Source organism: Anguilla anguilla, chromosome 15 (genome assembly GCF_013347855.1).
Source record: "Anguilla anguilla isolate fAngAng1 chromosome 15, fAngAng1.pri, whole genome shotgun sequence".
NCBI classification, from domain to species: domain Eukaryota; kingdom Metazoa; phylum Chordata; class Actinopteri; order Anguilliformes; family Anguillidae; genus Anguilla; species Anguilla anguilla.
In genome coordinates, this window is record NC_049215.1 from 3895839 (window position 1) to 3908336 (window position 12498).

At 41.4% G+C, this 12498-nt stretch overlaps 1 protein-coding gene across 2 annotated transcripts in view; it reads left to right on the forward strand.

The window, feature by feature from the left end:
• The window catches only part of LOC118213700 (beta-1,3-galactosyltransferase 1), an 87850-nt gene continuing 75352 nt past the window's right edge, over positions 1–12498 (forward strand). For both annotated transcript variants that reach the window (XR_004762496.1, XM_035392742.1), the window contains exons 1-2: positions 1–132; positions 1709–1817. The gene's annotated coding sequence lies outside the window, so the exon portion shown is untranslated. The remainder of the gene's footprint in view (positions 133–1708; positions 1818–12498) is intronic.

The window sequence follows — 12498 nt, forward strand, 5'->3', positions numbered from 1 at the left end:
TACCTGGTATTCTTGTGCGTGAACCTGAGGTTTGTCTTGTGAATGGCAGTGCATGAGATGGTCATAGACAATCGATAGTTTGAATCATTTCCAACGGTACATTGTCTACTTCCCTACTACAGTACCACAGAGGTAAAGTATCATTTGAGCATTTATAAATATTTTCCTCATCGATTCTAACCGTTTTAACAACTGTTTTCCAGCTAGCTATGGAATTGTACTAGCGTTCCTGCCCATCCCCTCGTGTGGCTCTGATCAACGATAATTTGCCGCATTAATATCATATCATGTTTTAGTTGGTTGTTCATAAATAACGGTGGTGTTTTGTTATGCATAGGTTCTGTAGATATGGCTGTTCTATCGTCATGTGATGACAAAAATTTACTGACAAAAATGCCACGTCTCCCTTTTATCATTAGAAAAGAAGACTCTTTTCCCCACCGATCTGTCTTGTATACCTACAGCAATAACGGGGCAATGGCAAACGCAACAGACCTGTTTGAAGTTTAATGAGTTTCTCTCCATTAAAGTGTATGTTAAAATGTAGCCCACATAATACGTTTCATAAGATTATGTTGATTAATAGGCTATATATGCATTTATTGCTAGATTAATTTGTAATTAAATCGCATTAAACTACAATGTAAAAAAATAAAAGTAATCAGCAACATTTATGGCAAAATAAGAAATAAAACTCAATTGTCGTGTACTAAAGGGAACAGTGAACACATTAAAATGTGTTCCATTAAATGGGCGACATTAGCCTGTATTATGTTGCATTTTCTTTGACGGGTTTGAGTTTACACCAAATCTAGTTTTAATTCGGTGCAAATAGCCAGGTGTGAAAGAGTAGGCTAATGAATTGTCGGTAATCGCTACTCAGAGTGTGACAATTACTTTTTTCTTTTTTCGTACTGACAATTCAGACTGCATTTCTTTGTAGGCTATATTACCTTCAGCCTTTGGAGAGACTTTTTTTGCCAGTCATTCAAGTAATGACCAAGAATCGACAAGGTTGAACACAGCTGGTCTCGCCCCGTCAGTTTTGGGAAGTTTTCTTTGGGTGCGCGTGCATTAGCTCCTTTAGAAGACGTGCCAGGTATATCCACATCTGTTGCCACCAGCCACATTCAGTTGCCACGCAGGGCTGGGGTACTTGGCATTCAAAGGAAAAGCAGCATGTCCCACAATCAATTTCTTTTTTTTCTTTTTTAATCTCAACAATATACGTGAGTTAATGTTATAACTTTCATGTTAATTCTAAGGCATTTTGATTCGTTTATTATATTCAATCAATGCCTACATCGAATGCCTTCACTCATGGTGAAACTTTTATAGTCTACATGCTTTTATATTTTCAAAAACTAGTATAAACAAAAATAACTTGCGTAAACTTCCAGTAAGGTAAATACTCGTTTTCGACCACGACAGTCTATCCTGCTGCACAAAATCGTTATCCTTCTTTGAACCGTATTGGCTATGATTCGATTTGAATTCACGCTGATTGGACGGTCCTCTTGTCAGCCTGAGCACCCTACCCTATGCTTCTCTATCACGTTGTTTCCTTGGGACCGACTGCCTCTTGCTCAAAGATGCTGATAAGGACACGGTCGTAGCATCAGCACCACATATCTCGTAGGGTGAAGACAATGAAATTGGTGGAATGAATATATTTTAACGTTCTTGCTGGATCGTTTCGAATTCACAGTGCCTGCAGAGCGGCTGACGCATGGAAAACCTATAGAGACGCCGAAGACGGTTTCGGTATTGCCTTCAGACCAACAGTTATTTTTATTATGTGACTGCTGCGTATCAAGGTGAGTCGAGTCGTGACACTTATACTTGTTACTGAGATTTTAAGGAGAGTTTTTTGTTTTAGAAATGGCTTTGCTTCTGTCGTATTGCGCGCGTCTACAGTAATGCTATGTTGAAGGACTTTGCACCTGTGCTGCGTGGAGTACTGTTGGTTATGCTATGATGATTTTATACCCTTATAGTATATCGAATGATTCCGTATTTGTCATTCTTTCATTATGCGTATGACTGAATATGGCAATGTTTGTTACACCTTGGAACGATTATAACTATAAAGTACTTTGTCACGTTAAAGAGTAGGTTATCAAGCCTTCGGCATGCAGTCATTCCAGAAATTGCAGGAGAGTGTTTGTTTGCCGCGTTATTTTGGCTACAAAATAAGTAATACGAAGATCTGTGAGATGCGCTACTGTGTTGCTGTACGCAAATCTACAGTATATTATAACCCCGCAAATATATACGTTGGACCGTTAAAGCTAATTTATTTTGGAATATATTCAAACATCAAATTCAAGTTAACTATTTATGTTCATGTTAGACTGGGATACTAGGGATCTACAGTAGCTGTAGGGCACATTTATTTGATGTTTAAACGTTCATCGTTCCAGATGCGCTAACGTTTTGGGTCGTCATCCTCCGTTCGTAACAATATGCCAGCGTGTGCGAACGCACTGGGAATGTTATGCCAAGGTGGTTATCTTAACATTACGTAAATAGTATTCCGAAGAAACTTAGCAAAACCTGTATCATATGATTTGTTTTGAGTATTGTCTTAGGGGGGAACGGTGCGTTTCGTATATTATATTGTCAAAGTGTAATCTGTATACGCGATTTTAAAGTGAATTCCGTTTTCCACTAATGCAAATTGTCGGAAATGTGGTACACAACAGTTGGCTACTTCTTTAATGAGGGGGGAAAGCGAACATTTTCTGAAAGCGTACTGAAGACAGCGAACTCTTTATGTCCAACTGCCATTCTTTAAAGAAGGGAAGCTTTAATCAAGAATGTGATTTGGTCTTTAGGTTGCTACTGAAGGGCTTTCAGTCTTAGCCTTTGGCGAAAATGACGGGTTTGCATTCCTGTTTTTTTTTTTTTTTTTCCGCTCTTGACTCTTTATCATCGTTTTCACTAAACGCATTTATAGAATTTCAATATTTAAAGACAAGAAAATAAAGGAAAACTATTAGCCAGAAGATATACGTAGGCTACGCTTTATTAAAATTTTTGGTACATTGGTTTTCACCAGACCACCAAAAGGCATATTGATGTGAAAGGCGTTTCCATTAATAATTTAAATCTAATTGCCCGAAACTTCCTAATGAAGTATGCGTTTGACTTGCATTTGTCCAGTCGTATGATTTCAATAATGTTTTCTTAAATCTCAGTATTACAAATTAAGTTTAATTGCATAGCATTTGTATTCATTTTGCTCTTAAAATTCACTTTACATGAAGTACACTACTATTCATTGAAGTACTCATTGCTCGATAATAATGTACATTTATCACAGAAAATTCAAAGGGCAGCATTGTACTGACATTTCAGCCTGAATTTACTATGAAAACGTCTTGCAAGGAGAATTTCATGTTAAATGTGTGACAGTTTCTGCTCTGTGCTTGTCTGCTTGTTACCTGTTTTGAGAATTGTCTCATTGTTTCCTAAAGGCTAAGGCTGTAATGGTTCATCAGAAATGAAGTGCACCATGTTTTAAACTGTGTTTAGTCTGTAGCAACTGCAAACTTTGAGCTGCTTATTTCAGTTTTACTACTATGAGTAGTCATGCTCCCTAACTGAAAAGGGTTGTAGATTTTTGATAGTATCAAAGATTGTATTGAATTGAGCATAGCTGTTTCTCATATTTTACAGTTGGTTTAAACTAGAGACATCTTGGCATTCAAGTAGTGTCATCTGTTTTGAAATTCAGTATACATTAACTGTCATAGCTTACTGTTGAGATGGAGCTGATTATTTTTAAGGATGGTGGGCTCTGTATTCAAGAAAAGGGTACATGTTTCTCTGCAGGCACATTTGGCAAGATGGTGGGGGGTGGGGGCAGAGGGGCACGAATAATTCAATGTAGGATAACACTGCCTTCCAATGTCAATACATTTTTCAATTGTATGAATGATCCTTTGGCATATTTCACTTTGCTAGATGAAGATTCCGTACATGGCTGTTCAGATCCGGCAGTGCAGCCTATTGTTAGACCAGCTAAACTCCAGCCAGTCATATTGTCTCATTAAACAGGGCACTGGCATCCTTTCCGTCCCATATCTGTAACGCACAGCGCATTAATTGCGCAATCCATTAGCGGCTGTTCATTTACGGCTGCTTAATTATACAGAAACGATGCTGTTTAATAGCGGAGCTGAGAGAATGTTTGCGGCATCTCGGCAATGGAGAATGAGTCTGAGGAGACTCGCAACATTATACCATGGGTGCTGCTAATGCAGTGCCATTTGGGATGATGATGCTGTCCAACCACATCTGCAAAGGATCTCTTTGGAGCTGAACAGGAAGTGGGAACATATACATAGTCAGATTTATCGTGCAATAATGGCATGTGGATTAGTGACAACATGACCATAACTTCACATTCACACAGGAACATATGTGGGGTGGCAGTGTAGTATAATGGGTAAGGAACTGGTCTTGTAACCTAAAGGTTATAGGTTCGATTCCCAGGAAGGACACTGCTGTTGTACCCTTGATCAAGGTACTTAACCTGCATTGCTTCAGTATATATCCTGCTGTATAAATGGATGCAATGTAAATGCTATGTAAAAGTTGTGTAAGTCGCTCTGGATAAGAGTGTCTGCTAAATGCCTGTAATATGAAATGTTTCATATTTTTTGGGAGGTATTTCTTTGATACACAGTAATGACTGTGGATCCAGGGGTCCTATTTTGGAGTAAGAAGCTTGTGGAAGACCCATTCACAGTTTGTTAGTATTGACAGTATTTTGGAACAGCGCAAGATTAATCAGATTTGGGAGAATGGATTGGCACAAATGCATGTGTTTTTTAATAACTGACTGGTCAGACCAATCTGCTATGAAATATTGGTTCCCCTAAAAATCAGTGCGCTCTATGCTTGACTTCCTGATAGGAGGCTATTGTGGGGGGCGGGAGGGAGGGAATGTGATTTGACTGGTACAGTATGTAGTGGAACCATATTCACACTGGCACTACTACAGTAGCACCATCATATACAATCTGTTATAGCAAAATACTCACTCTATATGTTCCACAACTCAAAGTATTTGGGGCCCAAGATGTAGCCAGAAGTTTACCTGGATAGATCCCAGTGTTTTACATTTGAGAAACTTGAGTCTACCCTTCTTGAGTCTACAGGAAAATAAAATGTGTGAGGAGGGTCTAATATTTAAAATAGATGATGGAAGCTTATTAAAACCATTTATTTTATTAGATTTATCTGTAAGTACCATTAGTACTATACAGTTCTACTCTAAAGACACTAGATTTTACCACTCAGGTCACTCATAGATCACGAACTGGGCAGAGGCCCTATTTTATCTGTTAGTGTTAAACGTGCTCTGTCAGTTGATTTTTACACTGTGCACAGTGCAGCTCCCCAGTTACAGCGTGATTCATGCCCATCTTGAGTGACAGGCAATTCCTTGGTTACTGTTCGTCTGCAGACTTACCGGAAATTCCAGAGACAAAGGCTGACCCCCCCCCCCCCCCCCACCCCCAGCAGAGAGACCCTTCTAAAATTACAATATGACTGCTCTCGTTCCAGTAATCCATGGCTGGTATGAGAGAATATTTGGCTGAAATCTTAATTTCATAATTTCATTCTCTGTGCATACTATCCCTTCATTCCAAAGCCAGTGCATTTGCACAAATGTCTGAAATGTACAACATGGCATTGAGCCTGTGCATTGAGCAGAGAGTGGGGTTTTTTTGTCTTTGAAAGGCTATATTGACCACAAGTGATAATTTATTTAATGCTAGCTTACTGATTGTTCCCTGAGTGCTCCAATGCATACAGATTGCTGTTTGACCAACACAAAGTCCAAATGAGAGCGGCGTGCGGGAGAATTCTCTCTGGGAAAGGATTAAAGTGGCATGTGTTTAAAAACATTTCAATACTTTCTGTGCTAATTATTCTGTGTAAATGGTTCTACGCTGAACCTGTTCTGCCCCCACGTTGTTCTTAAATTAAAGAGGAAAGCTGAAATTCCATCGGGAAACGTATTGCAGCAATTCAGCAGTTTGCCCCCACTTGTATATATTCATCCGTGTTCAGTCACGGTGCATTTTACACAACAGACTCCCTTAAACCGGCGCCCACGAAATCTCACTTCCCTGACGGACTAGTCGGCTTCAAATTGGGCTCACCCAAAATAAACTACTCCCCTCTGGCAGACAGGCAAGCTTAATTTCCAGCCCTGATGACAATAATAGTAGTAGTAGTAATTATGATGATGATGATGATAATAACCATCACTATCAACACTTAACTGTAAATGTTGCGTTTGCTGCCCACCTTGCAGAGTATCGGTTTAAACGTGTTTATAGGGGAAACCAGGGTCAGTTGTGCCCCACGGTCAGTTGTGCCCCACGGTCAGTTGTTCCTCATTGTTTTCACACACTTTTTTTTTTTTTCTTTTTCAATAAAAAACACGCTGAAGTGCTGCTAATAATTTTTTACTCGTTTTGCCGCATCCCCTTCTGGGTCAAGACACCAGTGGCAGACGAGTATCTCCTTATGGCAAAATGTCCTAAGTTTACGAGGGTAATATTATTCTTTTTTAACATTAACCCAATTTTTCAACTAACATCCTGTGTTTAGTTGTTAATTAAACATAAGGCATCTTATTTCAGACTAATTTGTTGATTATCAGTAACTTGGCACGCATGCAGATAAAGACCATACACGTTTTTTATTTATTTATTTGTTTTAATCATTAGGATGCCCCCTAGTGGTTGAGGGGCCCTGAGCAGCTGCTTACGCTGCTTATTGGGTCGGGCCGGCTCTGGTACTAATGCAGCACCATCTATTTCCAATGTGCCCTCAGTGATTTCATTCTGGGACCGGGCCTGGCAAGGCAGCTTAAATTTTATGCAGAATCCCACATTTATTAGATTGGGTTTTATTCAAATCCTCTGCTTCTTCCTGCACATACTCTGTGGGAACGTGTGAAATGTACAGATTTTGCTCTGGGGTAGCAAATACACTCCTTGTGAAGGATTCTAATATGCAGAGAGACAGTTTTAATAAGCCGCCCCCCCCTGTTTTGTCCCCATTTTGGAATGCTGAATCATATAATGTAAGGCTTGTGCTGTGTTCGCCACAGTCAAAGCAGAACCGTGTAGGCAAGCGTGGTCCTCTCCTCTGCGGCGAGTGATGTCCACAGCTGCTGCTTTTCACACTGAGACCTTCCAGCCAAGCTCGCACGGACACGCATCTGAGGAAGACTCTTCATGCGCGGCTTCAGCAAGCCGGTCATGAGCACCCGATCAACCGGTGGGGGTTGCAAACGGGTGATTACCTGCATATCTCGGCTGACCGAACCCTGGGCAATGCTACCGCCAGTTAAATGTCTCCCTGCAGAGTCGTAGTCTAGTCAGCACTTGCACTGCCTGGATTTGGCTGTCTGGGGCTCACTAATGCTCTTGAGCAGTGCCTTAACAAGATGAGCCACCCAGCAGCACAGGGAAATGGCCCGTTATGTTTGCTGTGTTGATGCAAATTCAGACTGAACAGCTTGAGTTGGAAAGGGTTCATTTATCTCTTGCGTGTCTGTGCATGCAAGAGAAACAGCACATTTTACTGCAAGTACACTTTTTTTTTTTTTTTTTTTTGCAGTTTTAGACACCCGACCCATTGTCATTACCAATGATACCCCCGTACCGTTTCAATTGCCCCATTACCCTTCCCTAAACTGTGTCCTTGGTTTGGATCAAATTTGGAAAATTTCATCAGAACATTGTATCTGAAACTATTGCATTTGAACTTGGGCTCCAGAGAGGAGACTGGACCTGGTTGTAACAGAGGTGATTTTGGCACTTACATTTTCTTTTCTATTTCCATTAATGTAAGAAAATAGTTTGTGGAGATGGGCAGGGGGAAGGAGGGATGATAGGACACATACTGGAAGAACTCTTTTGAAAAATAAGTGGTGTTATAGTGGTAGGGGTTTTCTGGAAATTTGTCTCCCGATTTACGTTTTTAAAATAGCTTGTGGGTTTACCAACATGGTAACCGAGGAGACTGTCTCCCGTGTAGTTCAGTTTGTATGTTTTTCACCGTCTGATGGTTTCCTGCACTTAGTTACTAATCATAGAAGAGGTTTTATTGTTATTTAATTGTCATTTTTTCTCTCTAGCCTGATTGGCAAATTGGCTGCATTCAGCAACGCTGGCTTAAGAGCAGATTACAACACAGTAAAGTAAGTTGTATGCGTGGGCACAGAATGTTGCTGTCATTCAAAACTCAGACATTTGTCAGATTCATGATTGAGCTAATTAAATAGCTAAGAGTAGGATTTGGGATGAAATCCAGAGACCAGTACACCTCTGCTTGCCACCCCTGTCCTAGGGCAGTGCTTGTGGTGCTATTGCAGACATTGTCTGATTGAGGTCAAATGATGTGTGCTGTGAGGGGATGGAGCCCCTTGGCTTTAGAGAAGTAGTTTGCAGCCCTTCTCTTTTGTGTGTCTTTAACAGTCAGGCACTGTGTTAAATCTACTATATAACTGGGTTCTCCATAGTTGAGACACATTCTGTCCAATTGCACAGTAATGTATCTTGATTTGTAATGTCGCCTAATGCCACTTATTAAAGATGAAATCTTACTCACCAAATGCATGTATTGGCTAAATATTATGCATTTATATTCTGTGCAGATATTCTGCTATTCATTGCTGTGGCTTTTATTAATTGGCCATTTAAAATGGAAGAAACATTTGTATGAACGATAAAGAACCAAGGGCCACAATTTGATTTAGGGTGTCCCAAGGCCACAGTAATAAAAGACATATTCTGGATAAAATATTGCTTTTGAGCATCATTGCATAGGGGATTTGCAAGAGGCTCCATCTATTCTGTCAAGAGATATTAATGTATGTGGGTCCATTTAGTTTGCCTGACGTCTGGGTTAAATAAGTACAGGCACACTACAATATGAAGATGAAGTGGGTTGATTCCATTTTAATTCCTGGCCAAGGCATTCTACGACGGGTATGGAAGATGGATACTGACAGTTTTCACAATTTCAGGGGAAAAAAAGTTAATTGTACTGTGGTGTGAACGTACAGATGGCGTTTTATGGTAGAGAACTGTGTTCTAGTACACAGTAAGTCCAGGCTTATATATTTGACTTATTGCCATCAATCATTTGGAATGTTATTGTTAAACAAAAGATTCCAGAAATGCCATCAAGTTAATGGAATCTTTTTTATGGGTATATATTTTTGGGTTGATTTCTATAAAATCGCTGACATTTCAATGCACTGACAGTTTATTGTTTTTTAACTGCAATAGTGAAATGGTTTTGAGTGAAACCTTTTTTGAAAGGTGGTCCTGGCTATGTGACCTTATTCTTAAACTGTTTTTGGTTGCTTCTGCTGATTCTTTGTCCTGCATTCTAGTGTATAACACAGAATTTTTAGATCCTTTCCTCATTTAAAGAAAATGCTAATCCTCCATTTTCCTTTGTACTCCTTGGTTCTCTGTTGACTACAGATCCACTCTGCACTGAAATTTCCCCTACAGGCATATGCAGTATACTTTAATCAAGGTGGAAAAAAGTCTCAGACAGAATTTGGTTGTGCATTTTACTTTTTTTTTTTTTTAAATGTTTTTTGGGTTTTTCCTTTATTTGATAGGACTGTGTAGAGAAACATGAAGAATTAGGAGGAGAGAGAGGGAGAGACGTGCGAGGTCAGCGGTCGGATTCGAACCGCCGACGTCACGGCTCGCATTGAGCATGTGGATAGCGAAAAGTTTTGTGTGTTTTTGCAAGGCCTTGAAGGCATATTATGCAGGATTTTTTTTTTTTTGCCTTACTGTGGTCCTGTGTTTACAATCGAAGAAGTCTCCTCCTTCGTCTTCAGCCCCACCCTCTCACCCCCAAGTACCTGCCAGAGACACAGACATGGTAATTCATCACAAACTACCAGTAAATTACTTCCACCAATTACTCGGACCGGACATTACATTGTTTGATTTGGGACCACGATGCGGACATTTCGGCCTAAAACCAGATATCTGGCAACCCTAGCTGGATAGCTAGAGGTGACGTTACTTGCAGATGCAACCGAAAACAACCCAACATCGTGTTAGTTTTCATCCTCTTGGTGAACTTCAGCTGACGCCACTGTGGAAAAGCAATTCCAAGGTTAACTCTCGTTGGCCCTGTTGGCTTGTCTTTTTGCTTCACTGTCAGAGCCATTACAGCAGCTATCTAGCTAGCAACAAACAATCTGATCCCAAACCACAGTCTCTGTAGCTACACATCCACTCCCTAAGCAGAAAAGTGTACCATGCCCAGAAACATCCCAAACACATTTTAGAATAACAAATACTGGTAAAGTTGCACGAATTTGGCAAAAGTGCATAAACATAGACATTGCCAATGTATCATAAATATGCTTTAGCATGTTTTTTTATAATATTTTCAAAAGTTTAAAAAATCCTGCGTAGTCTGCCTTTAAAGCAGGCACTACTACAAATGACAATCTATTTTTTTTTTTTTTCCAGACCCTGTCAGCCACAGATGTTCTTTACTTTAGAACTGAGGCATGTACTGCCCTCTTCTATGGGAAATGGATTGGTTTGAGATGCATCAGATGGGACTGTGCAGTTCAGGCTTTGACTGTAATCATCTCTGTCTTTGCCATCAGAAGTGTTCGGGGACCGCTCCGTAACCATGTTAACCGTGACACTAACGCACCGTGGCACGGCTCCCGTGTTCCTCCCGAGGGATATTCAACGTTCGAAGACGAAGCCGTTAACAAAATTAAATGGCCGACCTTGTTTTTTTTTTTGTGTTTTTTCCGTTATGGTTTTCTTTAATAAGGCGGACCGACCCTTTTCAATTACTCTCTCGTGGCCACTTTAATGACATTGATAGATACGTTTCTGTTTGGAAGCAGCTGGAGGCTCATTGATTTCTTTGTGCATGCAGACAGATGGTGGCATTCTGTAGTGGCATGAGCTCAAAACCGAGGTCCCTCTGTGAGGTCCTGAAATGTGGATTAATTTTCTGGAATCTTCCGGTGAAAGATTTACAGTATTTGATGTGGTTGGCTTGTTCTTCCTACCGATATGCCAGTGGAATAGCAATATGGGATGGAATTTGGAAACTACATTTTTGTCTCGGGCTTTGCATTTTTTAATATAGGGTACACATACAGATCTCCTATCCTTTCACTTTCAGGGCGTTAGTACCTTTTATTCATTCCTTGTGCATTTAAACAAAAGCTTCATGTGACATGGCATGAGATCCAGATGTAACGTGATCCAATTGCAGAAAAAGTTGACACTGCTTTAAATTGGTCAGGCTGTTTTGTTGGTCAAAATTGGTCAGAGTGTTTTCAGTACCATGATCTATACCAAGGCTCTGAAAAGGGTCTTATAATTAACACTTGGGAGGGAAAAATGAAACGCATTGGAATATGAAGTGCTGAAATAGTTTTCTGTAAGTGATTATCACTTCAAGCCCCTGGAGGGGGAAAAAAACAGGCTTGATTAAATAATTATTCTAGACCCGGCCTCCTTAGACGTGTCCATTGCGTTTCTTTAAGGCTGGTAATGTTACAGTAAAACGTGTTCCTGTAAATGCTGAGGTGACGGCCACACTTGTTGCGTTTGTAACAAGGCGAGGATTCCAATGTCGGAGAACCCACTGGAACTGTTCAGGTTGATGTGTGCAGTGTGTGTGTTTTTTTTCCCTGTGTTTTCACGAGGCCGTCGGATTGGGGCACCTGCGGTTTCCGGGGGGGCGGGGGGGGGGGTGCCGAGCGCGTTTAAACCCTGCCCCCAGGGCGGCGCTGGTAATCGGGTTTCGCCGCGGGCGCTGGATGCCACGCCGCTGGATGTTTCGCTGCTCTCCGGTCGGGTGGGGGGGCGGGGGGGGTTGGGGCGGCGGGTGAGCTCGGGATCGGGGGTGCTGTTACCACGCAGAGGCGATTCGTTCTCCGGCGGTCCCATCTGGCCTCCACTGCCGCCTGCCCTTTTTTTTTTGTCGATTCACTTAGGCCTCGGTTTTTCAAAACATCGGAGGCAATTGCAGCGTTCGAAAGCTGTTTTACCACTTACCGGACCCTCCCGGCCGTCTCTGCGCTGTTTGCTGTTGTGGGCTGTAGGCTCCATTTGCAATGAAGGGCCACCTGCGGTCTGGTATTTCTACCGTTCCAGTGACGGTTTGTTTCAACAGCTGTTATCACCTGTGACTGCACGTCCTCTGGAGAGCGAGAACGAGCTTAGTCCTCCCGTGGCTGTCGCCCTTTTCCCATCATACCCCTGTATCAGGACTCAATTTTACCATGGCCTTCAGAACCGCGTGAAAGCAGTTCCTTGCATTTACTCATTTTTAACTGGTATGTGTTTCTTGGGCAAACGCGCTTCACGGGCAGCAGCCGGAGGGAAACAAAGGAGTTTCGCTCGTGCGTTGTTAGGCTTAGAAACGAGTACAACGTGTTTCGAGCGCCCC